Source organism: Equus asinus, chromosome 10 (genome assembly GCF_041296235.1).
Source record: "Equus asinus isolate D_3611 breed Donkey chromosome 10, EquAss-T2T_v2, whole genome shotgun sequence".
Classification (NCBI taxonomy): domain Eukaryota; kingdom Metazoa; phylum Chordata; class Mammalia; order Perissodactyla; family Equidae; genus Equus; species Equus asinus.
In genome coordinates, this window is record NC_091799.1 from 101,220,694 (window position 1) to 101,247,514 (window position 26,821).

The 26,821-nt window shown below is 41.0% G+C and overlaps 1 protein-coding gene across 4 annotated transcripts in view; it reads left to right on the forward strand.

Annotated features, from left to right (window-relative positions):
- The window catches only part of SEMA5A (semaphorin 5A), a 460,083-nt gene that overhangs the window by 107,448 nt on the left and 325,814 nt on the right, over positions 1–26,821 (forward strand). For all 4 annotated transcript variants that reach the window (XM_070519875.1, XM_070519877.1, XM_070519876.1 and 1 more), the window contains one exon: positions 7,880–7,975. The gene's annotated coding sequence lies outside the window, so the exon portion shown is untranslated. The remainder of the gene's footprint in view (positions 1–7,879; positions 7,976–26,821) is intronic.

The following is a 26,821-nucleotide window of genomic DNA, read 5'->3' on the forward strand; positions in this document are numbered from 1 at the left end:
TCTGAGTGATTTAACCCACTGCCATTTCACTAACAGTTCATTGTGAATTTCCCAGTCAGCCGTCTTTCCAGGCGATAAATAAGCCCCTTTTCTCTTTCATGCTCTTGCAGCAGACCTTTGCGGGCCTTAGTTCAGCTTGGTTCTGGGGACGTTTTGGTGCCAGCTGTGGGTTTAATCTGTGGCAGTGATTTCCCTCTTCCTGTGTGATGACCTGAGGGCTGATAGAAGAACCCAAGCCCTTCCTGTTGGCTTTAACAGAAGTTAAGTACCAATAGTGGTTAAATAGTTTTTTTTTAGAGTTGAATCTTGATCTTAGTATTAAATCTTGAATTTAGATTTAGAGTTGAGTCTTGAATCTCTTTTGTGTGGGCAGGCTACTGCGTACAGGGGAAGTCTTGTTGGATGTGTCGTTCTGAATAAGTAGGAATTGAGAGACCACCTTTTTCAAAAATGCTGAGATGCCCTTCTCTTTCTGGGTCCTGAGATTGTAGTCTACAAAGGATGGATCAATTTAGCTGTCAAAATGAAAGCTGAGAGGCCAATTGCCCATGCAAATTAACCACTTGTGCAAGCACTTCAAAATTGCCTACATGAAAAGCGAGGCTGCCCTTTTGAAAATTTGGCACATGGTGGCAGAAATAAGAAAGTAGTCACTATTTGGAGACATTGGTATCCTTAGAGAGCCGATTTTGGAAATTGTTCATTTTGACAGTTGCTTGGTTTTTGGCAACTTGTTTGGTTTAACGAGGAAGTCATTTCTGTCCCCCTTCTTTCCCTCGGCTCCCATGCCTCTTAGCAGCCCAGAACATGTCTCATTGTCTCACGTGGGAGTAAAGGAATAGGAAGCATTTTGCTCCAGTTTTATTCCAGTTACCGAGGCCATATATCAGTTCCAGGGTTATCATTTTCTACCAGGCTAATCTGCATGAAGACTAAATGGGAAACTATTGGGTTTCTTTCTTCCCAGATGTTGTTTGGATTAGTTAACGCTTTGAGAAAAGAAATCCCCAGTTTCCGCCTTCCCTTTTCTGGACGTCTCAGCTGTGTTTAATATTTCTAAACCATCACATTTCACAGCGACTACTATCTGATGGAGAGAGGAGTCTTGGGGTGGATCTGGTGTGAAGGCTCCAAGTAGGAAGCGTATTTCTCTTCCTTGTGCATCTTACTCTTCTGATGCAACTTTCAGAAGTGTCTGCTCTTCTGTTCATGGAGGCAAGATTTGCCTCTGCTGGTCTCAGAGCCAGATGATCACATCGTTAATTGACTCAAACCTGAGGCCATGTGTCCCCAGGGGAGGACACGCTGTTCGTGAAGCCTCAGCCATCGGTGCGGCTGGTCTCCAGGTGTTCCTGAGATAGCCAGAGATTTAAAGGAGGGAAATTATGACATCTGGCACTTGTCTTTTGAAAATGTACATGAAATAATTATGAAAGAGATTATTGATTGGTCTTGATCAATATTTGGCATTATTTGTACAGAAAATAATCAGCTAGTTAACTAAAGAGATCATTTCTGATTTGGGGAAAGCTATTCCCAAGGGTGAATTCCTTGAGGACAGAGTCCTTCCACGCAGCTATGGCGTCCTGCATGTCATCCTTCCATACGTTCTGTACTCAACTGCGATGTGGCAGAAAGTCTCCGATTAGCCATGTATGCTCATGTGAAAAGTAAGGCAAAACATTTATGTGCTTTTCCGGGTTCAATATTGTTGTATAGTCACAACTCTCAGGATCTGATTTTAGATGTGCTTTTTTTCTCCCTGTACATTTGTTGTATCACACATTTTTGTGTAAGATCTCTAACCTTCTAAAGCCACAGCTATTGATGCTGTCCCTATGGAAACATGGCTTGGTTCAGACACTGTTTGCAGATGCAGAGTTTGACTGGGTGCAGCACGGATGTCATGTGCTGGCCAGTGCAGCAAACCTAGAGGCGAAGGAACACCTTGCAAAAATCCTGTGACTTGGGCACTACATCACATCCCTTTCTAACGCTGCTTTCCAGTATTTAGGCATCATAATGTCAAATAATATTCCAAGTTTAAATGGCAGTATTGAACAAATCAACAGACCTATGTTTAAAGAAAAATAAAACTCTAATAAGTTTTTAAATTTGAATTCTGACCCCATCTTGAATGTAAAGCCGTCGCAGTCTTGTATTTGGGGAGATCAAAGTGAACCTGCTCCATGGGCCAGCCTCTAACGCCAGCCGGTGTCATCAGCCCAGAGCCGAGGGACAGGTGACTGCTCCTCAGCGCACACTCAGGATGGCTCTGTCCAGCCTGCTGCTTTCATCACATACTTTCTTCAGCACCTCAAGCTTTATGCCCATTTTGGCTTTTCCTCTTCACATTGTTTTCTTTTTTTTTTTACTTGAGGTCATTGGTTTATAATATTACATAAATTTCAGGTGCATGTCATTATATTTCAACTTCTGTATAGATTGCATGTTCACCACCGAAAGTCTAGTTTCCACGCATCACCATACACGTGTACCCCTTTACCCCTTTGCCCTCCCCCCACCCCCTTCACCTCTGGTAACAACTAATCTTTTCTTCATATCCATGTGTTTGTTTGTTTATCTTCCACATGTTTTCTTGATGCTAGAATTTGCGCTCAGGAATGTGGCAGCACTAGGAGCAGAGGCTCTGCCCTCCTCCCTCTCGCAGATCCCAGCCTGCCTGCAGTTGTGTTTATGTCCTCGAAAGTCTGCACCTGTTCGGAGCACCCACGTGTCTCTGCAGCTGCTTCTGTGTGTTTCTCTCCCCTCACTCCTTTTCTCACGTGTGCTTCTTTGCCTCGGCCCCTCTCCTCTCTTTCTCTGTTCCTGGTGCAGCCACTTCCTTTTCTTTTATGAATGGTTGGGGTTTCAGAGGACCCCCCCCAGCCTATAGGAGCCTGCCTTGCTTTCAGGCAGCATCTTTCTTTACCCTGAATGTCCCCATTGATTTCTCCAGGCACTGTCCAGTGGGACACAGCTGTTTGAAGGGAATGGCAGAGACTGTCAGGTGACTTCGTACAGGAAGAGCAAAGTGAGGGACAGTGTTAGAAAGGAGAGCATTGTACACAGAGAGAGTGACTGGATGTCTTCCATCCCCTGTCACCTCTGAGTGGTAGATTCTCCAGACAGTTCCTGTCAACCAAACCAAGGGCATTGGACTAATGAGCTAACAACAGTAATATCCTTTACTCATTTTATATTTAAATTCCGAGTAAGAAAATTCTGATTCTCTGTTTCCAGTCTTGTTTTATATTCAAAGACATTCATTGCTCATTTAGTTTCTAGACAACTAACGTTTTGCATAAATGGGCTATGATTTATAGTCTTTTTTAAAAAACTATTTTAAAGTCTAAAGTTCTCCTGTGCAGCTTCTTGCCCGTGGTTTCTCCCCTTCTTGTCTGTCCTCTGCAGACCTGCCATATTGATTGTCCTAAACACCACTCCCACCCTGGCATTCCAGTGAGCCTCCAGTGACTTCCCCTTCCTTTGGATGCAGTCTCATCACTTTCTCATGTTTACGTTCCCTGATTGTCTGCTTTTCCAGGCTGCTAGCTCCCTGGAGTGGCTCCTCTGAGCCTTCCTCCCACATGGCCATGTGTGGGAGTGGCCTTGGGGATGGACAACCTTGCCCCGCCTTCTGCTGGTCCAGGTACTCCTGATGCCGCCCTCGCTGCTCCTCAGCCTCCCACTTGGAACCGTTTCTCCCATTTGCTTCCTTGTTTTCTTTCACTAACTTGAATCTGAGGCCAGCTGTTCACCTGTGGTCCTCGCTGCCCTTCAGTCCTGATTTTCTGCCTGAGCAGACTTGCTTTGCTGCACATGTCGCCAGTTCAGTCTGCACTCCTGCAAACTCCTATCTCAGGTGGTCCTACAGTTGGGGTTTCCATCAATTTACCCTACGCCAAGGTGGTATCAGACAGCCATGCTCCAATTCAGCATGGCTCCGGCCAAAATGGCTCTTCATTCCATCTGAGGATTCGCAGGTATTCCTGCCTGACGTACTGTTTGCTTCACCAGCAATGCACCCCACTCAAATACACTTCGTCATCTCCTTTAATATCCTACCCACCTCTCAAAGCCCAGATCACATTTCGTATTCTTCCTGGAAGCTTTCCCTAACTCTTCTGCCTGTAAGTAACCTCCTTTTTCTCCAATTTCATAGTATTTACTGAATTGTGTAGCAGACAAATCACAGTATCTTGTATGAACTCCTAAGAGCATAATTGGTTTTTGCTTCGTCTTCTAACCACCTACCACACATGGCCATGGGGGGCGCTGTGCATGATGGTTAACTGACGGATTGACAGATGATGGGATGTCTTTCAATTAAGCGCCACGGCCACTGGTAAAATTCTTGCAAGTTGTGAAACCCTGTCCAAGTAGCTCAGAGGAGGGGTTTCTGCACCTGATGGGGTTTCTTTTCATCCCTCCACTAAATGTCTTTATGATGCCAGGTGATCTTGTCCATTTTCGTTTTATTTCCTCTGATTTTACTGTGTTGCGATTTCTGAATTGAGCTCTTAAGACTGGCCTGAAATTTTAATTTCTCTCATGTATCTGTAGGATAAAGGCCAACACTCAGCTGACCTTTGGTTTCTAGGAGAATTGTTTAAATCCACATTTTTTCTCATTGTGAATAGGATGGGCCTGGGGAAGGTTGCATATTTTAGCAGAAGGCCATGTGTCGATGGGCACTTAGTGAGTTATAATTGATGTTTCAATTTGATGTATGCATTTCAGTTTAGAGACAATTTGAAGAGCCTGTGAAGGTGGCTACAGGGTACAACCTCTCAGAAAGGTTTATTGTTTGAAAATCACAGTGTTGCAGGAATAGTTGTGTACAACTGTGTGCACAGTAGCGGGTTTTTCCAAGGCAAGGCTGTAAATGACAATCGTGATGCAGAAGACTTAGGAGATGGTTTCTTATAAGGTTGATACTAAGCTAAAAGACAAGAATAAAGGTAATACAGAATTGATTGAAATGGGAACGCTTGTATGTTAATATTTAACAGGTAGTTAAATATCCGCTTTAAAATATGCCGACCTCCAGTCTGACGTGACCCTCTGAGGCTTTGTAGTTTCTTTACCTTTTGACTTTCTTCTCACTTTTCTAGAAAATATGGCAGTGATTTATGGCTTATAAATCAGCTAATTTAGGACCTCAGTGGGGGAGGATGGGAGAGCTCAGCCTCCAGACGTGAAGGGGCCATTGTCTGTGACTTGAGCTCAGCTCCCATTCAAGGTCACTGCTTCGTTGCTGTGGTTTCTGCTCAAGAGCCTGCACTGCTCAGCACATGTGGGTGTCGTGTTCAGTGGTATAAATTCCTTGAGAGGGTGGGACGCCTACCCAGGTAAGGGTTGACCCTCCAGAGCAGAAGGTCCTGATGCTGTTAGCTTGGCCGTCACACACCAGGACGGTAAAATGTCTTTTTCACTGTTGATATAAACACAGGCCTAGTAAAACCCTTTCAGGGTGTATGCCCCCGAATCCTGCTCCTGGAACTGGACTTTCCAGTTGTGACTTCAGATTCTAAAGGAGAGTTGTGTTGTCCCCCAAGCCACATGAACTGTGTGTTGGGCATTCTGTCACTTGAGTGTTGCCTTTTCATGAAGAAGGGGCTCGGTTTTGAAGTCTGGAGGTTGGCTGTGGAGTGTCTGGCTGTCCAGGCTGTGGCTGGCCCTGCCCGAATTCAGCAGGGATGTTCTCTTCCTGTACTATTTGGTGTCAATGATTCTGAATTCTTACAGTGTCCTTTTTGACCTCTGTCTTTTTTGCCGTTTAAGAGGATGGCCGTCCTCTACAGGCGTGACTCATGGATGTCCTGGCTGAGGGGCCACATCAGCTAATTTATGACCTCACTGAGGGAGCGTAGGAGAGCTGGCCTCCAGACCCACCATCAGCCCTGTTTTTAGTTTAATTCTGACACCGGGGAACCTATAGAAATTGCCAGATATTCATGGCAGTAACCAGTGGATCTGTCTAACTTTGTTACTCAAATTTTGGTAAGAGATAAACAAATACAGTGACATTTTAGTACTAATTGTAAAGCAGGTTTTAGGGCTCAAGAGAGGAAGTTGGTGCATTCAAACGTGCTGTTTAATAAAGAAGTCCCAACTAGCATATTTGTTGCCACACCCAAAGGAGATATTTTTGGTGTTGTGAGAAAGGAATTGGCCGCTCCTAGGAATTTTGCTGGACTGAGTATGCCTTCTTACCTTGGGGAGAGCTCCCTTACTCCTCTTTTGGCCTCAAGGATTTGCATCTGCACCTCCTCCTTTCCAGAGGATGATGTCAGGAACTTTCAAAGACTCAGCTGGGACCACAGCGGCATCCGTGCGGCAGCGTGTGAGCGCACCTGGGCTGCGGGCGCCTTCGCGGGCAGTTCTGAATGTGTTGCTTTAGATCACCCCCCTGGCTTCTAATGAACTCACCAAAGGGGGATGGAGAGGCAATGTCACCTAGGCACTGCCCTCCGGCCTCTGAACCTCAGGACTTCCAAACAGCATTTCAGCAGATATAAAATTTTACAAATTTCCAGATGTTGTAGTTCAGTTTATTTTCTCCAGGCACACGGCCTTTAGATAATTACTGAAGTAGACAGTGTGGGAATCATCGCACAGAGGAATAGCCAGAATATTCCGGGAACTTCTACTCCCCCTTTTCTCATCATCATTCTCATCTACTACCCAAGTGTATGTGTTGGGATAGGCAACGTCAGTGTGTTCCAGGTTGACGGCAGCCAGAAGCTGCCGAGTTTGCAGAGTAGCAAGAAACTACCTCAGCGGGGCCGGCTCCGTGGCCGAGTGGTTAAGTTCCCGCGCTCCGCTGCCGCGGCCCAGGGTTCGGATCCTGGGCGTGGACATGGCACCGCTTGTCAGGCCACGTGGAGGAGGCATCCCACATCCCACAACTAGAAGGACCTGCAACTAAGATATACAACTATGTACAGGAGGTGGGTTGGGGAGATAAAGCAGGAAAAAAAAAAAGATTGGCAACAGTTGTTAGCCCAGGTGCCAATCTTTAAAAAAAACAAAAAGAAACTACATCAGCTAGGACAACAGAGAAAGCGTGATCCCAGAAGGGCAGTGTTGGAAGTAACAGGCATCTGTGACTAGCACTGGATGTATTTCTTTTATGAATAAGAAATGGAATGTAATGCATTTCTTCAATTTCTGTCATACTTGGTTTCAGGGAGGCTGGCTTTTGCTGTAGTCTTCTGATCATATTACAATATCAAGCTTTTAGGACATTTATATGTTAAGTTGAATGAGGAGATTGGACAGCTTTACTTGGTTTTAGTAAAGTGAGTTGTGTTCACAGTTTACGGTTCTTTTTCGTATACAGTCTCATATTGTGTCCCCAATCAATTTACGTGTAAATAAAAATACAAACTCAAATTTCTGCTGTAGTTTATTTTACATCTTCTGCCTTTATGTCCTATTTTTGAAATGCGATACTTAAGATACTATATATTCATAAAAATGGAATTGAAAGAGCCATCACGAAGTGGGTAAAGTCACACAACCCATCTGCAATTGATGTTCAAGCTGCTCAAAGTAATTCAAATGGGTTTGAAATGATGGTCCTTTTCGTTATTTCATGAGCTTTGTTTTCATATGTTAAAAGCATTTGAATTTTTATTTCTTCTTTTCTGAAGAAAGAAATCCATTGGTGCACAGGATGCTAAGCTATGGCTATTGCGTTTATGACTTCCAAGCTGTCCTGGGTCACCCTGCTTTAAGCCTTAGATTGCTGAAGCAGCTTGCATTGGTTGTGCAGGCCATTAGTAAGACTTTCTAGAATCGGTAAACAATGACTACTACCTCTTTTAAGATGGGTTAATAGGTCTTTGTTTTTTTCTTTTCTTTTTTTGAGGCGCTGGTGTGTGAGAGTTGGGCTTGACTGCCCAGGTGCCCGTGGACTCTCAGTGTGATACATGATCGAGGACACGCTGCAGCCCTTCCCTCCTTGGTAAGTCCGACGCCTAAAGGAGAAGTGAAGGAACCAATGATTTTATAGATTGAGATACTACAATAGCTTGTAAGCATCGCTTATTTCTGCTGTTAAAAATGGCAGTGAATGACCAAGCTTTCAGAAACTGAGGCACAGAGAGGTTTCATAATCTGCCCCAGATCTCAAAAGTCAGAGGCAGAGCTGGGGTTTGCATCCATGTTCTTAACTCTACACAATACTGCTTCTCAGCACCAGGAAGGCCTTCTGAGTATAAGCACAGACATACTTTCCTTTTCCTTACTGGAAATACTCAGGTCCTTAAAGGAAAGCTCACAATAAATATTAAGAAATCCATTTTTTTGGCCAGCCCAGTGGCGTAGTGGTTAATTTCGTGTGTTCTGCTTTGGTGGCTGAGGGTTCGCCAGTTTGGATCCTGGGTGCAGACCTAAACACTGCTCATCAAGCCTTGCTGTGGTGGCGTCCCACATACAAAATAGAGGAAGATTGGCACAGATGTTAGCTCAGGACCAGCCTTCCTCACCTAAAAAAAAGCAGTCAGTTTTTCAGACTGCAATTTAAGTCAGGAGATAGCAAATTTTTTCTGAAAAGGGTAAGGTAGTAAATATTTTAGGATTTGCTGGCCATGGAGTCTCTGTATAATAACTCAACTCTGTCTTGTAGCACTAACTCAGCCACAGACAATATGGATGTGAGCAAACTTGACTGTGTTCCAATAAAACTTTATTTACAAAGACGAGTGGCAAGCTGAGCTGGATTTGGCCCAAACGCTATAGTTTCGTGAGCCCTGATCTACATCATTCTTGCAATGCTCAGAAATTTCACAGGGTAGAGAGTGAGAGTGTTTTAGTGGCCAGTAGGTATGAGTCCCTTTACAAAATTTAGCTTGGATGCTCAGAATTTAATCATAAGCCACTTTTAATGAAATCTGCTGTAAATGCAAAAACCTACTCCTGGAGTAAGTGCATGTGTTGTTCTAATGCTTGACGCCATCTGTGTGCACCAAGTGCATTAGTCTAAGTCTCAGCACCTAGTCTACAGCTTTGCTCAAAGTAGAGCCTGATAAGCTTTGTTCTTTCAGTGTATTTTGTTAATCTATAATGTATAGCTCATGATGAAATAAGTTCTGATAGCATTTCCTATTTTGGTCTCCGTATAGTTTCTAAATGTGACATTTGTATTTTGCACTCTTGTATATACTGCCACTTATACATATTAGGGTACACATGCAATTGTCTTGGGTTGTCTGCTAATTAGACTGCACAAAAGTGTTCTGGTCTCAAATCTTCCTCTTCTAGTATGAGCAGAATCAGATGTTTACAAGAGTCAAGTCTGAACAAGATTGACATACTTAAATCATGGGATAAAATGACCATACCCTTTGCCACATACATCAAATGAGGTGGTTTACAAATTTTTTTTTGACTTTTTCTTACAAAAGGATACTTCTAACACCTCAAGGCCTATTTGACTCTCTACTGCACTTTTTATCATCTAAAAAGATGGGCAAAGGAAAAGTGGTTAATTTGTGTTTCTTTAAGAAATTTAAGCAGGGAACTGCTCTATTCCTTCCTTTGGTCATTCATTCATTCATAGAAATAAATAATTGTAGCAAGTCCATGAGCCTGATGTAGCAGAATTTTGTAGACATGCCTTTTTCAAGAGCCACTAGTTCCTAGATACTTGTTCTATAAGTAATGGAAAAGTGTTCTTCACTTTGGTAGTAATGATATGAAAAGTAAAATTCGGGTTATAAAAGTAATGGAAAGCTATATATGGTACCATATTAACTGGAAAAACAGATTGAAGAATAATGCGTTTAATAGAATCCCATTCATCTTAAAGCACACACACACACACACAATCTCTACACGCGAGTACATGTATGTTACAAAGTCTACGAGAACATATATCAATATATGCCAAATTCTAAACAGATTATCTCTGGGGTTGAGGATGGTTTGCACTTTATGGGCCATATATTCACTGTTTAAAATTTTCAGGAGTATTGTATTTTTGCAACTTAAAAAAATGAAAAAAGAAGGATTAAAATAGTGAGTGCTCATTATGGAAATTATATAAAGAAGGGGAAAAATTCCACCCATAATGCCTCCACCAAAGACGACCACTGCTGTCAGTTCATGTAATCTTTTATAGTATATTCTTGATAAGGAATTTACAGAGTTGAAATAACACTTGACATAAAATTTTGCATACTGCTTTTTCACCTTTTATAACACACTTTTTATATTATACAAGTATGATAATATATTATTGAAAAATGTTAATAAACCTCATTTTAATGCATCATAATATTCTATCATTTACAGGCCCTATAATGTAATGTACTGCTTCTTTTTTGCTGGATATATATATTATTTCCAGTTAAAAATCGAAGACAGTGCTGAAATGATCATGACAACGGAGTGTGCACACACCTCGTATTCCTGGATTCCAGTCCTACTTTATTTAATAGAACTTAATCCATTATGTTGAATATTATTAAGTCATTATCACAGTGCTTTCACTCTTGTCTCATTTCTGTACCTAACTTTTGGTGTTTCCTTTAAATGTTATGTGATGTGTTGGGAAGATCAAGGCAACGCTGGTCGAATCATGTATATATTGGTTGATGTCCTCGCCTGTTGAGTTTTGAGCACTCACCTAAACTATTAGTTGAATTAATTAATTATCATGTGCAAGCAATAATGGTTTCATAGTTTATAAATTCCAACCGAGAGAGAATTAGCTAGGTTTCTCTTTCTGAAATGGAGGTTAACCTGATTTTGGATAGATCAAACCACAACTCAACTCTCCGTCTTGACTTTTCTTGGATTTCTAGATTTCTTGGCTGTAAAATAAGGAAAGTGAGAGGACATAATTTCAGACTGGGAATAGGCAATGAGAAACCAGCCTGAGTTTCTGGAGAGAAAGCGATGAAATATGAAAAAAAATGTGCTTCCTGAGTTGCTATCAGCATTTCAATTGGTGCTGCTGTGTTCATGGGAATTTTATTTTGTGATGGTTGCAATGCATTTCTAGGTATGTTATTGACACAAGGTACAACACTTGCTTAAACATGCTGAGTGGTTGTATGCTGGGATAAAGATTTAGCCTGTCATTCTTGATAATGTCAGAAATGCCAAAGCTGGGGACTCTACTCTTTAGTATTCCTGCCCTATTGTCTAGTCAGCCTGATGGAAGATGTCCGTGAGGTGATTTGGAAAGGGCCATGCACAGCTGATCTGTTTTGTCACATGCATTTCACTCCGCATTACCAAAGTTCACTGACAGGAGAATTGTCTGCTGCCATTATCCACCTTAGAGTGCATTGGAATTCCTATTATGGAGCTGGGGAAACCTTGCTTTCTCTCCTTCTGTTCTCTTCTGTGTGGGATTTTGGCCTTTTGTCTCATTTGTTTAGGTGAGTGTCTGCCAAGGCTGTTATTGTCCTGAAGGTTACTGGCTTTCTGACTACTATAAATATTTGTGAATCACAGATGTGGGGTGAAGTTCAGAATCCATTTTCTTTCCTTTGTTTCGTGTTTAAGTCAGGCTGGGATGGTGTACGTGTGCTGTTCATTCTCAGACGTGCAGTAGAGGGGCAGATGTGTGTGGGGTTAATTGCTTGGATTTGAAGATTTACATGTGTGTGTATGGATACTGCCCCCTTGACTAAACTGTGTGTAAGATCTTTTTCGGCAGGACTTTCCTCAGGGTATAAACAAGACCCCATGTTTGGATTTTTGGATTTCATGGGACTTGGGGTTTTCCTGCATTGTGGTCTGCAGATCAGACTATTGGAGAGGCTTCTATAGTTGCAGGGCCTCAAACCTAATCAGTTCGTGTTTTATCCACTGGAGCTTTTCATGTGGTTTTCATGGGTGTTTGTGTCTCTTTTAGCCTCCCAAGCCACAACAGGATCAGGCATTTTGCTTCATTTGCTTTTGCTTAAAGCTTGGACAGTAACCACTATTGGTTAAACCAAACAGAAAAAGCAGAGGTTGGAAAGATGGTCAGAAGATTCTGGGAAGTAAATACCACCACATTTTCATACAACAGTATCTAAGAATAGTGAAGAGATCTTACATTTGCTGCGTTGAGGAATTAGGAGGATGCATCTAAGTTGTTTACAATAGCTCAGATATTTTTGGAGTGGGAGTAACTGCCCTTCTCAGCTCGGAGGCCATGTTATACCTTTTGACAACTCTTCTTCCTCCTTTCATTGCAGGCCACCTGGTTGCTATAGTGATAGTTTGAAGGTGAGGCACCTGCCCGAGCTGGCCAATCACACGTCCCATCTGGTGGCCACTGACTAATTCTAGTTGAGGCTTGTCACCCCAACTTGGGCACCAATATCACTTTCTTTCTCTCCTACTTAAAGATAGTACTTAAAGAATTCTTCCTTTTCTTTCCTGCTTCATCAGTTTTTATTTTCTTCTCTCTGTCGGATCTTTCCAATAGGAGTGCAAACATGTAGCATTAAAAAAATGACCTGTTGACTCTAATTTCGCCTCCAGCTATGACCCACTTCTCTCCTTCCCTTTACAGAAAAACTCCTTAAAAGCACTTGCTTATATTTGTTGTCCTCAAATCCTGTATTTCCATTTCCTCTTAAACCCACTTTGATCACTCATACATTCCATCAGTACTGCCTTGTCGAAGTCACCAGTCACTGCCATGTTGCTAAGTCCAGTGGTGGAGAATCAGTCAGCAGCATTTGTTCAGTCCATCTCTCCTGCCTCTTTCAAGGACTTTCTCCATCTGGTTTCAAGACTCCTCATTTCCCTGCCATGAGTCCTGCATCTCTGGCTGTTCCCTCTTACCTCAACTGCTCATCTCCCTGTCCTCCAACCACTGGAATCCCTTAAGGTTTTAGTACTTTGACCTCCCTCTTTTCCCACCATCCTCACCATTTGTGTAATTTCTGTCCTCCCCTCAATGTAAGCTTCACGAGAGCAGGGATTTTTGCCTGTTTTGAGCACTGCTGCATCTCCAGGCATATGGAAGAACCTAAGACATAAAAAACTGTCAATAATTATTTGTTGAATGGATGGATTGATAGATGTATGTATGGATGGATGGATGGATGGATGGATAGATATATGGATGGATCTTTTGAGAGTTTTCAAACCAGGTAAGAAAAAAACCTATTTCTAATTTGGGCATAGAGCTGGAAGTCTATGAGGCTTTCTGCAAGAGGAAGGAATGGAATGAACCTCCCTCTCCCCCAGTCAGAGTCTAGTGTATTTGGTGTCATTTCTACATATTGTCCAGGGGGTGGATAATATTTGCCTATTCACCAATTCTCAGCTAATGTCTCACTTCCTCTATGGATCTTTTTCTTCCCTCTCCATGACCAGATGAATTAAGTTGAACCTCCTCTGTGTCCCCATGCTCCTATGTATGTCCCCACAATGGCAATTTGAAAGTGGATTCATTGTAGTATTTCTTGTGTTCTTATAGTTTTTCCTCTTCAGACTGCAAGGCCCTTGGCTTGATTGTGTTCATCTTTCCAGGACTTAACACTGGCATGCAATCAGCACTGAATACTGTGTGTGTTATTTAATGAAGTGATTGAGACTGAAATTTTGTAAAACATAACTGACTCTAATGGTCCTTAACACTGTAATAAAAATGTGCTCCTCTAGTGTTCGGATTGTGGTACATTTGATTTAAGATGTTTATTTCACGATTTTACAATAATTAAATAATTAGATTTGCTGTAGCCATTATAGACTGTCTCCATATTGTCCAGTTGAGACCATTGACTCTTCTGCCTTCCCAAATAGTCTTTTCAGCTTTTCCATGTAGGTGACCATCATTCATAGCATATCTTAGAGAGGGAAGAGAGTGCAATCCTTCCAGACTGTTTCTCCCTGATGGTTGTCTGTGAGTTGTGAAGACAACTGCAAAGGAAGATGACAGGAGTCAAATAGACCAAGACCAACATGGCCCTCCCCTATGGTGTCAGATCCGATGTCACTTGCTTCCTGGTATTTAATATTTCTTAAGTTGAGCATTCGGACCTACTGTCAGTGTCACAGCAGAATTTCATCATTATCATCTTCAAGGAGTACCTATTAATAACGTAAAAATAGCATAGTACAGCATGACTGTCTGGTCACGCCCGCCTTTCCTATCAGCCATCTCTGAGCACATCTGTGTTGTGCTCCCAATGTGTTCACAGCTATGGGCATCAGATAGGATGCATCCACAGGCCTGGCACACAGTAGGCGCCAAACAAGGAGTGACATCAGTCAAGCAATTGAATGGCCACATGTTTCCTGTATTAGTGCTCGTGCTAAAACTTCTTCACTGAATCAAACATCTTTTTACTAGTCAGGTCTAGTTCTTTTCTCTCAAATAACTATGACTTTTTTCTATTTTCCTGGAATTCCCTCCTTCTTAACTCTATTTGATACAAAGTTGTATGCTAACATTATCATTCCACTGCCATCTTTTCTGCGAGTTGATTACATTTCTTTTCAAAACTTTTCATAACATACTATGTTATGCTCTTCTGAGATTATTTCATAATCCAGGTGTAGAAAAGATCTGTGTAAAGGTCTTAGAAGTTTCTTTTGGGATGTCGTAATAACATGTATAATGAAAAAGTGAATTATGAGTCTAACTTTGTTCTGTGATTGTAGTGTTAAGGGTCTTGAAATATTTTAACTTTGACTCATATTTTCTTGTTCAAGTTCTGTCTTTATGGTAGAACATTTACAAAGTAATTTCTGTTTTCTTAAGCAAATCCTAAGAAGTCAGGTACACGTACAAATAACATTTCTAACCACAGGTCATGGCTTGTGAAGACTTTATTGATTTGGAGTAGCTGCTTCAGCTTTTTTAGAACTCAGGCCAATTCCCAAAGTGTGGGAAGTGTGAAGTGTCAATATTCCTGGGTCCCCTCCACCTGCCTGCAGTAGTCTTCCATATTTGGATCGAAGGAGTCCTTGGGCCAGTTCCCAGTGGAAGTCATTTAGCAGTCGTTGTAATGTAGCAATGACAATAGGAATTAAAGATTCTCTAACACTTCATAATATGAAATATTTTATAAAACACCAGTAATAACCTAGTAATAATTCATAATAATGGCTCAAATTATTTGAGCACTTCGTGCATCCCAGGCCCTGGTATAAGTGCTTCAAGTGTATCATTTCATCTTCTCAACGACCATGCAGAGTGGGTTCTAATGTTATCCCCAGTTTAGAGGTGACTCAACCAAGGCATGGAGAGGTTAAGAAACTTGCCCAGGTCACTCAGAGGTCACCTGGATTGCCGAGCCCAGTGGATGACGTATAACGTCTTAATCTAGTGTGTGTTTCACTCTATTTTCTAAAGATCACCAAGGAAGCCCCCATGGAAGAATATTATTATATTTATATATAAATATATATAAATAATTATGAAGCAATGGAATCCACCTATTTTAAATGATATTGCAAAACAAAGCTGCTATAGGTTTCTGCAAATAGTGTCTTGGTTTATTTAGCTGAGCTACGAAATATTTTGAGGGTTGGAACCCGCTCTCACTGTATAATTTCCTTGCAGAAAACACATGATTGGTGGTAAATCTCAAACAAAATTCCCTCATGGACCAACATCTGTATAAACAAGTGGTGCCTGTGAAGCATCTTTTCCTGTACGTGGGGGTCATCAAGGACTAGTGGGCATCCCAGTTAATGTCTGGTTGGAAACTGTGTTCCCCTTATTGATGTAACAACCACTTTTCTTGAAAATTGCAAGGAAACTACAATGAGCAATAACCTATATCCATCCCTCCCTCCCCAACAGACATTTATTGAGCACATAGAGTGTGTGAGACTGCTTTAGGCATTGGAGATATACTGGCAAACAAGACAGGCTTCCAATTCTCATGGAGCCTACATTTTACATGGGAAAGTTAGACCATAAACAATAATTATATCACAATAAATAAGAAAAGGATCATGTAGAGCTAAGTGCTATGCAGAGAATTCAGACAGAGTCATGTGATAGAGAGTGACTGGCCTGTGTGTAGGGAGAAGGGCAGAGTAGTGTGAATGGAGACCATAGAGGACGGGAAGAGGTAGAGCGTGTAGGGCTTTGTAAGACAGGACACAAAACTGGGATATTCATTATGGGCATTGAGGGTCCTTTGGAGGAGCGGTGGTGGGATAGGATTTGTTTGCATTTTTAACTTGTCATTCAAGTTTTCTTGGCTACTATCGGGAAAACTGATTGTAAGGTAGCAAGAGGGAAGCAGGAAGACCAATTTGGAAGGCCACTGCAGGTGACTGGGTAAGCCATGATGGTGGCACAGACTAGGGTGTTGTTGGTGGATATGGAGAAAACTGGATGGATTTGTCATATATTTAGAAACAGAGTCAATGGCTTGGGCACTGGGGAAGAAGGGAAGACGATTAAGAATGAATTGTAAATTTTGGACTTGAAAGTTTGTGTATGGTGGACCATTTAGTCCTGGGGAGGTGTAGGTTTTGGTGGGAGAAAAAATTCTCCCAGGGCCAGGTTAATTTTGAGTTGACAGCCTTCCTTTCTCATCCAATTGGAGAGAGTAGGCAGTCATTTCTGTGAGTCTGCACTATTTGGGAGGGATTGGAACAAGAGGGAGAGATTTGGGAGTTATCGCCATATTGATAGGATTTAAAGTCCAACACTTCTCACTTGGATAGACTGTAGGGAGGAACAGGGTAACTCAGACAGAACCGTGGGTGCTGGAATGTTTGAAGAGGGTTCTTTCTGGCATCTGTTGGAGAGCTCTTCATAATATGTCACTTGATCTACTAGTGCTTTGATACTTCAGAAGTTATCTTAAAAGCGACAGAAAGTCCCAAAGGTCCTTCTCCCCTTGGGAGATTTCTTTCAACATCTTAGCAGTAGAATTCTCCACAGTTGTAACATAAAATGCCTTTCTGGTTATGGGGAATAAGGTCAGATTCTTCCAATGAAGTATGTGATAGGAGTTCTTTTCAGCATTTATTTTGCTTTTTCCTTCCAAGCAGCAGTCCTGGCTCCCATTGTTCTCAAAAGCCATCTCTTCCCAGTTGAGTCTTGGGAGACACCGGGCAAAGCAAGGCATGGGTTTTAACAGTTTCCTCAGTTTTCTTTGTTACCGAAATGCCACCTTTTGACATAAAAATTTGCCCTGTTGTTTTCTCATCCTGCTCTGTGCTCTTTCAATTATTATAATTACATTTTTTCCCACAGAGTTTGGGCTGGTGAAAGTTCAGTATTTGAGAGACCCACCAAATATTTTTGCCGATATATTTCACATCCTCAGTGTCGGTTCTGGGGCAGCTGGCACCCTTGTTGACTAAATGAATCTCTATGAACATTCGCAATGTGCCAGGTAAGAGACTCTGTGACTTGCTGTTAATAATGCAGCAGATCGTGATGCAGGCCAGAGAGCCACTCAAGGCTTGATTCCCTGCGAGGATTTTGGTTAACCCCACTTCACTGTTAACAGCTTTTGTAAGAGGATCAAGGCTGTGAAGCTCAGGATGTTGCCAGAGTTTTATCAGTAGCTTAGAACTTTGATTTTCTATCAAAGAGAAATGTATTTGGCCTATTAATGTAAAGTTGAAGGCTCACATTTCTCATAGTTAGTGAAAATAAGATTTGGCACTGACCATTAAGATTCCTTGAGGCAGATGTATTCACTGTAAACCAGGATAGAAGGCTATGTGTGGAGAAGTAATGAGTTTGAGCATCCAGAATGCACACACAGAGACCTTTTCGAAAAGGGCACACGTAAGTTGTAAGGCACATGGATCAAGCGCTTGTTAAAACAGAGGAGCTGAACTGAAGAATAAGTTATTTTTTCCAGTGGATCATTTCATTGATAAAATGCCAGTATAGAAAGTAGTTTATAATCTATAAGATCTCATTTTTAAAAACTGCCTTATTATATGTCCATATGGACATATAATATTGACATAAAAATTGACATATAAAAAGCTATACGTATTTAATGTGTACATCTTGATGAGTTTGAGGATAAGAATAGACCTGTGAAACCATCACCACCATCGAGGCCATAAACATATCTATTACCTTCCAAAATTTCCTCTCGCATCCTTTAATTATTGTTAGTGGGTTTTTTTTTTTTTTTTTGGGTAAGGATATTTAACCTAAGATGTACCCTCTTAGCAAATTTAAGTATACAATACATATTGTTATTAGCTATAGGCACTATGGTTTATAGGAGATTCCATTTTAAAATTTGTGTTATTTTTAGAGATTGAGAATCACCTCTCAAGAATGCCATTTGGGACAAGTCAGTCAGGGGGTCAGAGGTGAAGCTCCAGCACCCTAAGTTGCAATCAGCCTGAATTTTAATGTTATGTGATTTTCCTTCTCTGCTGAACATCCTGGTGTTCAGATGTCAGATAATGCATGTGGTGGCAGTGTCTCTGCTCAGATGAGTGATATGGAACTCACTGAGGGCAGTAAGCTATAAAGGGGGAATTTACCTCAACTGATCAGGCTTTTAACAATTGCTTACGTATTGTCTACGAGACCCAGAGCACATACCCTGTGATTATAATATGATTTTACAGTTGATCCAGGCTTTCAGATCAGGTGAGTGGGGTGAAAGGGGTTCCATTATCCTTTTTAAGACTAATTTTATTCCACCATTTTTGGGATTAGAAACACTATAAAACATTTTTATTGTTGATACCAATAATAGTCCGATAAAATTCAATGAGATAAAAAAAGCCAGTGACACTGAAAGATGCTTAGGAAGATCAGGTAGAATAATAAATATATTTCTCTCCTTCTTTACCACCTAATAAAAAGCCTCTGACTTTATTACTTGCAAAATTCTGGGAGATGACAGAGCCCGATAGCAGAAACTCTCCATGAAAATGTAAGAAACCAGTTCTCTGGTAGATGGCGTCCCGTTCTTAGCCTCCTTGATTCTTTATCTCTAAAGTGGAGAAAAATGTTGATGACACCTACCATTTTTAAAGAAATACAGAGACAGTTCCTCCCTTCAAATTCACCCTGCTTCATATATAGGACTACACTGTTCTTTTTCCAGGATTCCTGATTCTCTGGATGCTGGAGACAGTTTCTGAGCTAAGCATATATTACGGGGCGTCTCCATATCTTCTGGTCACAGAATCCATCTGATGGACAGCACAGAGTAGTATTGGTAGCTGAAGACTCACCAAAACAAAGGCTTTGCCCGGATTTAAGAATGACAGACAGCAGCACAATAGGAACATCCACTTCACAGGGGTGGGACTAGCCACGTTACCGACTTTATGTGTGATTGCTTTCTCAAAGCCAAGGAAGGGTAAAGATGGCATTTGTGTCAATGGTGAAGAATGCATTTTTGGATGTGTCATTTTATTTATACTGGATTCGTTCCAAGTTTATATTTCGGTGGATATTTTAGTTTTAATTTTAGCAGTTGCAGACTGGGGATTTTCTGCGGATTTCCTTTTCTTTTTTTGGCACCGTAAGGGCTAGTGTGTAATTTGGTTGTCATTTGAAAAAAAGTCTATGCTAGAAGATTATATAAACAATCCCACAAGCTGAATATTAGATAGAGACCATACTTGCCATGTATATGATAGACATAAGGTTAATGTTTCTAATCTACAAAGAGCTATACATTGATAAGAAAAATTCAAACAACCCACAAGAAAATGGGCAGATATGAATAGGCAATCCAGCTAAGAGTAAATGCTGATGTTCAGTAAGTAGATGCAATGGTGTTTCATCCACTATTATTAAGATATTGCAAATAAAATATCATTCTTCTGACTGGCAAAAAAAAAAAAAAAGAATAAAACAGGAAAACACTTATTGCTGGTAAAGATGCTGATAAAATGGGTTCTCGCCCATTCCTGATGGATATGTGAATTGTTTACGTTTTTGGGAAAGCAGTCTGACAACTCCTATTAAAAATATACAAACTTGGGGCTGGCCTGGTGGTGTAGTGGTTAAGTTTCTGTGCTCTGCTTCGGTGGCCTGTGGTTTACGGGTTCAGTTCCCAGGTGTGGACCTACACACTGCTCATCAAGCCATGCTTGGCAGCATCCCACATACAAAATTGAGGAAGATTGGCACAGATGTTAACTCAGCAGCAATCTTCCCCAAGCAAAAAGAGGAAGATCAGGACAGATGTTAGCTCAGAGACAATCTTCCTCAGCAAATGTATATATATATATATTTATATATATATGTATATACACACACAAACTTTTTGACCCAGTAGTGTCACTTCTGGGAATATAGATTATAAAAATAAAAACTCTAACATACGTATTATAAGCGTATGTAAATTTGATGTTTATAGTGGCATTGTTTTCAGTGTTCTCCTCTCTCCACCCCAAACAACTCAAAAAAATGCGTCACATATTGAGTATGCATCCACAGATTCTACATTATGTATCCATTAGATTATAAGAATGCCTCAGATATGATGAAGCCATGTAAAGAGTAATTTAAATCATTCCTGGTTAACTGAGAGAGATTTTCATAATATTAAGTGAGAAAAGTGAATCTCATTTTACAAAGCAGAAAGACCCTCATCCCCCAAGTCTGTATACATGTGTTTGTATGTGATTGCATGAACATGGAGAAAGACCTAGAAGGGTGACCACTAGACTGCTAACAATGGTTTCATGGGTAAGGGGAGAAGCAACAAGAAGTGGCCCTGCAATAGGACTTGAGCTTGAAAAGTATGAGGATTTGGGAATCTGGGCTCTGTGAACTCTAACACTATTTTCTGGACGTAGCAGAGTTCTGGTTACAAGGAAGATCATGAGAAAGGCTTTCCATTTCTTTTCTTTCTTTCTTTCTTTTCTTTTTCTTTGATAAGGAAGATTGTTGCTGAGCTAACATCTGTGCCAGTCTTCCTCTGTTTTGTATGTGGGATGCCACCATAGCATGGCTTGATGAGTGGTATGTAGGTCTGTGCCTGGGATCCAAACTGGTGAACCCTGGGCTGCCAAAGCAGAGCACACGTGAACTTAACACTACACCATTGTGTCAGCCCCCACCTTCCCATTTCTTTAAAAGGCTTAAAATAACTCCTACAAGGAATAGAGGCACTTCACCAACCCCCAACCACTGCTTCCTTATGTCAGGAATCCTTTCTGACTGTCTTCTGATAACATACATTCTCCTTTCAAACATTTCCTTCTTAGAAGATAAACATTCACCAGCAGTGGATTACAAATCCTAAGTCTGTCCTTAGTATTTGACGTAAGATATTTAATATTTCCCCTTCTCTCCAGCACACAAGTAACCAAACATGTCAAAAATGCTTCTCGTGTTTCATTTTCCTCTTCTAAGTGTGCAAATACCATAATTTTCTTGTTTATTATGGGTAGTGACAAATACTATAATTAAAACAAATTATAATGGTAAATGCTTAACTTTTTATTCAAGAGGCGTTGTATAAACAGAAAGATTGAATATAATACAGTCCCCCCAGCACCGATCTGTTGACAAATGCTGCTGCTGTTACTTAAAAGGAGGAAAACTGGTGGCAGAAGAGGGGGAAGGAAGAAACATCAGCAAGTTGCATGGGGACATACGTATGAATCAGTGACAAAGGTAGAGGTCCCTAAGAGTTTCAACAGACTCTCTGGTCCATTGTTTGAAGAGCTCCTGTGCATTGTGTGTGGTTTGTGATGGAGTGCCATGTGTGCAAGTGTACCAGCAAATAACACAAAGGAGCAATGGAATGGTGTTGCTCTTGAAGAAATGCCCTTCCATTATTTGGACTATGTCTGGAACCAATATGGCCGCCAAGGGCCCAGCAGAGCACATCCTGAAGCCAGTGGTTTGACTGTAGATGTACAAATAGGGCTTTTGGGATGCACATCAGAGTCTCTATTCTAGTCATAATTTTTCTCTGTGTGACGCCACAGACAAACAAAAGTTGTCCCTAATTTGCCCTTCTGAAAACTTGATTTGTTTTTGCTGGTTATGTGTTGATTTAGTCGAGCTTTTCCATGTCTTGTCATACACCGATTCTTGAGGAAAGTGAAATACTCCCTAGATGAATAAACAGAAGTCATTTGGCTGTCATTTGTAGACATTTAAATCTACTGTGTACTTGTGCATGCATGCAGGTCCCAGGAAAAAGGTGAAGCCTCCCGTTTTATCCCTACTGTCAGAGCACTAGCAAGCCAGTCTCTGGTCTGTGATGCCTTAAGTTTGCACACCTTCCAAAGAAGTTACCCAGCTGTGCTGAGGAGAAGGGCAGCTAGGTAGTCACCATCCAAAGACTGTCATTGCCTTGTCCCCTTTGGTCCTCAGCTCAGAGGTGCAGTTTTTCCTCACTGGGCCTGACTGTCAACGTGATTTCGTACACCCTTTCTCTGCCTCTGCCCATGCTTCTAGGTGAGGCACAGAGTCTGGCCCAGACATATTCTACTTGTCCTTTACTTTGTCCTCAATGTTTAAGATGCTTGTTACCCACCTGAGCCCCTCTTGGCACCAACAGTTGTCTCTGGGCACTTTCTTCCTCATTACTTGTCCTCGTCAACATCAGGAGCATATTTACTACAGGTTTATACTCTGGTGTATAAAGACATAGATATCAGAGCTCCCCTTCTTAAGGAGCTTACAGCTTAGTGTGCCCTCAGTATTTGGCCAACTATGGAGAGGGAAGTTGCTGTGTGCCAAGGATAAAGAACACTCCTGTTTGGTGGCAGGAACTGTGAGCAAATGACAAGCAGCTTGATTGCAGTCATGGGAAAGCATCTGATAATTCCATGCTGAAACCAAAGGCTGCTGCCACTGAGGCAGAGCACGTGGAAAACGGAGTGTCTGCTCTTATTGTGCTCTGTCTTGCATACATGAGGTGTTATAGACCGAATGTGTCCCTCTAAGTTTCATATATTGAATCTAATCCCCAACAAGATGGGTTAGAAGGTAGGGCCTTTGGGAGGTGATTAGGTCATGAGGGTGAAGCCCTGAGGAATGAGATTAGTGCCCTTATAGAAGAGACAGGCTTCTTCTCTCCCTCCTTCTCTCTCTGCCTTGTGAGGACACACTGAGAAGACTGCTGCCTATGAACGGGGTAGCAGGCTTTCACCAGACACCAAATCTGCCAGCACCTTGATCTTGGACTTCCCAGCCTACAAACTATGAAAATAAATGTTCGTGGTTTAAGTCACCCAGTCTGTGGTATTGTCACAGCCGTCCGAGCTAAGACAGAAGGGATTTAATAAATGTTAAAATAAAGTTGTCTATCAGAATGGCTGGTAGGCAAGGGATGTGCGGGTCCCAGGATCTGTGACGATAAAGATACGATATAAAAGTGAGGGAAAAACGTCTCAAGAGGGAGAAATGCAGGTAGGGAATTGGGTGAATTGAACCTTCACGGTCATTCCTGCTCCTCTTTGAAAACTACAAGAAGTAAGAGTTGGTTCTTACTTTGCCAATTACAGGCAGTGCTAAAGAATAACAGGGATCAAATAATATGGAAAGTTGAGAATAAAAATGCACAAACTGGGATCCCACTTAAGGCTTAAATAAATGTAGATTTATGTGAGAAATTAAAAGAAAATGTTTTAGCAAAGCAAATGATGTGCATAAGTAGAAATGGTAAATAAATTCTGTATATGCAATCCAGTAGGATAGCATATTTAATTAGAAGTTGCAGCGTATAATCTTAAAAAAAAATTCTTTGAAGAACAATTGTCCGTGAATTGTGTCCAACTTGTTTTATTTATTCTAGTGAAACTTCTTATGGGTAAAATGTCAAAGCAGCAGAATCTTAAAATAATACAGCAGAGAGTTGAAATGCTTGCTATAAATTGCCTCTCTTATTTTTTTACATGGCAAAATAAGGAGAAAATCTGTATAGGATATAAAAGATAGAAAATGGTCCGATGACTGGACCACACTTCCTATTTTAGTAGCTGAGAAAAGTTTCAGTGTAAGGATCTTACAGCTTAGCGTGCTGTCACTATTTGTGAACCATGAGGGCAGTTGTCATATGCAGATGATATAGAACATCTCTATTGGGTGGCAGGAATTGTGAGCCAATGGCCAGGCTTTGATTAGAATCATAGGAAGGGATCTGATAATTGTGTTCGGTAATTGGTCTTACCAATTCCTTTCCTCTAGGGCATAATGCTACCTAAGTTACATTTTTTTTTCCCAGTCTAAAGCAGAGTTTCTCAACCTCAGCACTATTGACATTTTGGGTTGGATAGTTTCTTTTTGTGGGGGGCTTTTCTGTGTATTTCAGGATATTTATCAGCATTGCACCCTGTACTAAGTAGATGTCCGTAGCATCTTCAGTTGTGACAGCCAAAATTGTCTCCAGACATTGCCAAGTGTTCCCAGGCAGAGGGAGTAAAATTGTCCCTGGTTTTGAACTATTGCAAGCTATTCTAAATGCACTCTACTAAATGAAAAGCAGGACAAATAGAAAAGTCTTGAAGACTTGTGTGCACTACGTAGCCATGCATCTGTGAAGGCTGGTTCTTGGACTTGATGCCCTGTAATTTTCATATTGCCTTCAACAGTATTCCTGACCTTATGCCAATAGCTTCCATCCGCTACATGGATGCGATAACCCTGGGATGTAAGTGAGGCAAGCAGGAGATGGCAAGTGACAGTGTCTGCTCTCCCTTCCCCAGAAGCTCTGGGAGGCACACCTCCACCTGAATCTCATGGCTGGGAAGAGGGGGCTGCTTTTGATGAATAATTAATTTTGTGTTCATCCTTTAGTTACCTGTGGTCAGAAATGGGTTAGAGTGAATGAATGCTACCCCTAGTTAACCTCCATTATCCCTGACCTCCCACATTTCCAATTCTCAACTCCTTTTACCCTCATTTATCTGCCCATGGATTTTAGAGTGAAAGAGTGGGACAAATAAACTCCAATCCTCTAACTGAAGGCTGAAGAAATTAAGAGTTTGTTTTTCTAAGAGAAGAGCTTTGTGAGTTAACTTGTGATCTGATAACCCACTACCGTCATTTCATTTGCCTCCTGTCAACTCTTCAAAACAACACAAGGATTAGAGTCAAATGTATCCTTAGAAGGACAAAGTGAAAATCTTTTTGGTGTTACCCCTCAAACCAACAGAGTTTACTGAGCTGAGTGAGTACAAGTTAAAGCTGCCTTGAAAGGACACACACACAAATTTATTATTATTATTATTATTTTGCTGCTCAACTTTCTCAAATGTGTTCTGAAGAAGAAAATTGTCTAACAATGGGAGATTTCACAGTCTGTGTCGTTGAGCTAAATCAGAGACTGGATGCCACCTCTAGCACTGCAGAACATTATGTGAATTCGGGAAACTCTTTGAAACAGAGTGAGGCCATAAACCAGTGAGTGAATTATAACGATGCAGACAGTAGTCGTTTTGATTTGATAGGTTAGCAGGGCTTCTATTTCATATATTTTCCTTTTTATTTAAAGGAAATTCCACCCCATTTGCTTGGACCAACCATCTGGAAGTACTTTTTTCTCTTTATTGCCTTTTGACACCTTGCCAACTGAAAGAAAAAAGATAGAGGATGAGAAAATTACAAAAATACTGGTTTTAATGCAATTAATGTCAAAGAAAATGCTATTTTTTTTCATCTTCCAACGCGTGCTTGAAGTTAAATTAAGTTCCTCTAAGTTTTCTTTGGTGATTGTTTGTCCTCTGGTATGTGGGACAAAGTGTTTAGAGTCCTGTCTTTCCTCCTGCTATCCTTTTACATCTCCGAGGCCCCAGGCATCTTCCGGGTGTCTGTGTTCAGTGATCATCATCACTTTATTAGGTAGGAGAACTCCATCTTACTATTGAGGAACCCTAGACACTGTGCAGTCAAGCTCCTGTGGCTGGTGCAGCTTCTTCTGTACTGACAAAGGGTTTTTTTTTCATTCTGTAGAGAAATTTTACTTAAAGAAAGAAGTTTTTTGAAAGCTGCGTCTGAAAAGTAGCCACTTATTGGATAAATCAAGTGGTGATTGACTTTTCATTTGAAAACTGCAAGTTTCTGATTCATTTGGGTCAAATGTCCATCTGCTTACAGATCTATCCTGTCTCATGGTGAGCAGAGCTTCTCCTATCCTTGTAACAAGTGTGCTAAGCTTTGGGTGGCAATGAGTCACACAAAATTGAGACACATCTGTGAAATGGTGTAATATTTATTGGATAGCCATCTATGAAGTGGTGTAATATTTGTAGCAGACTTGCTCTATGTCAGGCACTGTAATAGGTATTTTTCAAGTGTTATGTCACTAATGATGAAAACCCTGCAAGGTAAGGGGTGTTATTCCCATTTAATAGATAAAGCTGAGGCACAGAAGTGATGTGACTTTCCCAAAGTAGAACCATGAAGTTGGAATTCATTCCAGGATTTGTTAACTCAAAAGCCCGTGCTCTGATTCTTGGAAAAATTCTTCCCTTGCTTGTGAATGATACCTGTGGTTGATATTTTGTTCTAATGAGTAGGTTTGGTAGATTTTGCTAAGAGCTTTGTATTTGCTTCTTGTCACATTTGTGTGAAGATTTCTGGTAAAGAATGTTACCAATGTTTTCGTGTTATGATTAGTAGACAGTAAAGGCATCAATCAAGCCAATGACTTGTAAATATTTGTAAATGGACATATTTCCATCTTAATATTTATACAAGATCCATGATATTTAAAGCACTGAATGTAGATCTATGTTATAAAATCTAATCAAAGAGACTTTTTTTTATTTTATGCTCATTTAAAGAGAATATAATGGATAGGCATCAGCAGAAAGAGTTAGAGAAAATTATCATCTTAGATGAAAGTAATTTTTTCTTACTCATCATGAATTGCTAGATCTTGAACACAGCAGAGTGGAGTTTTCTATATCTTATGCTTCATTTATT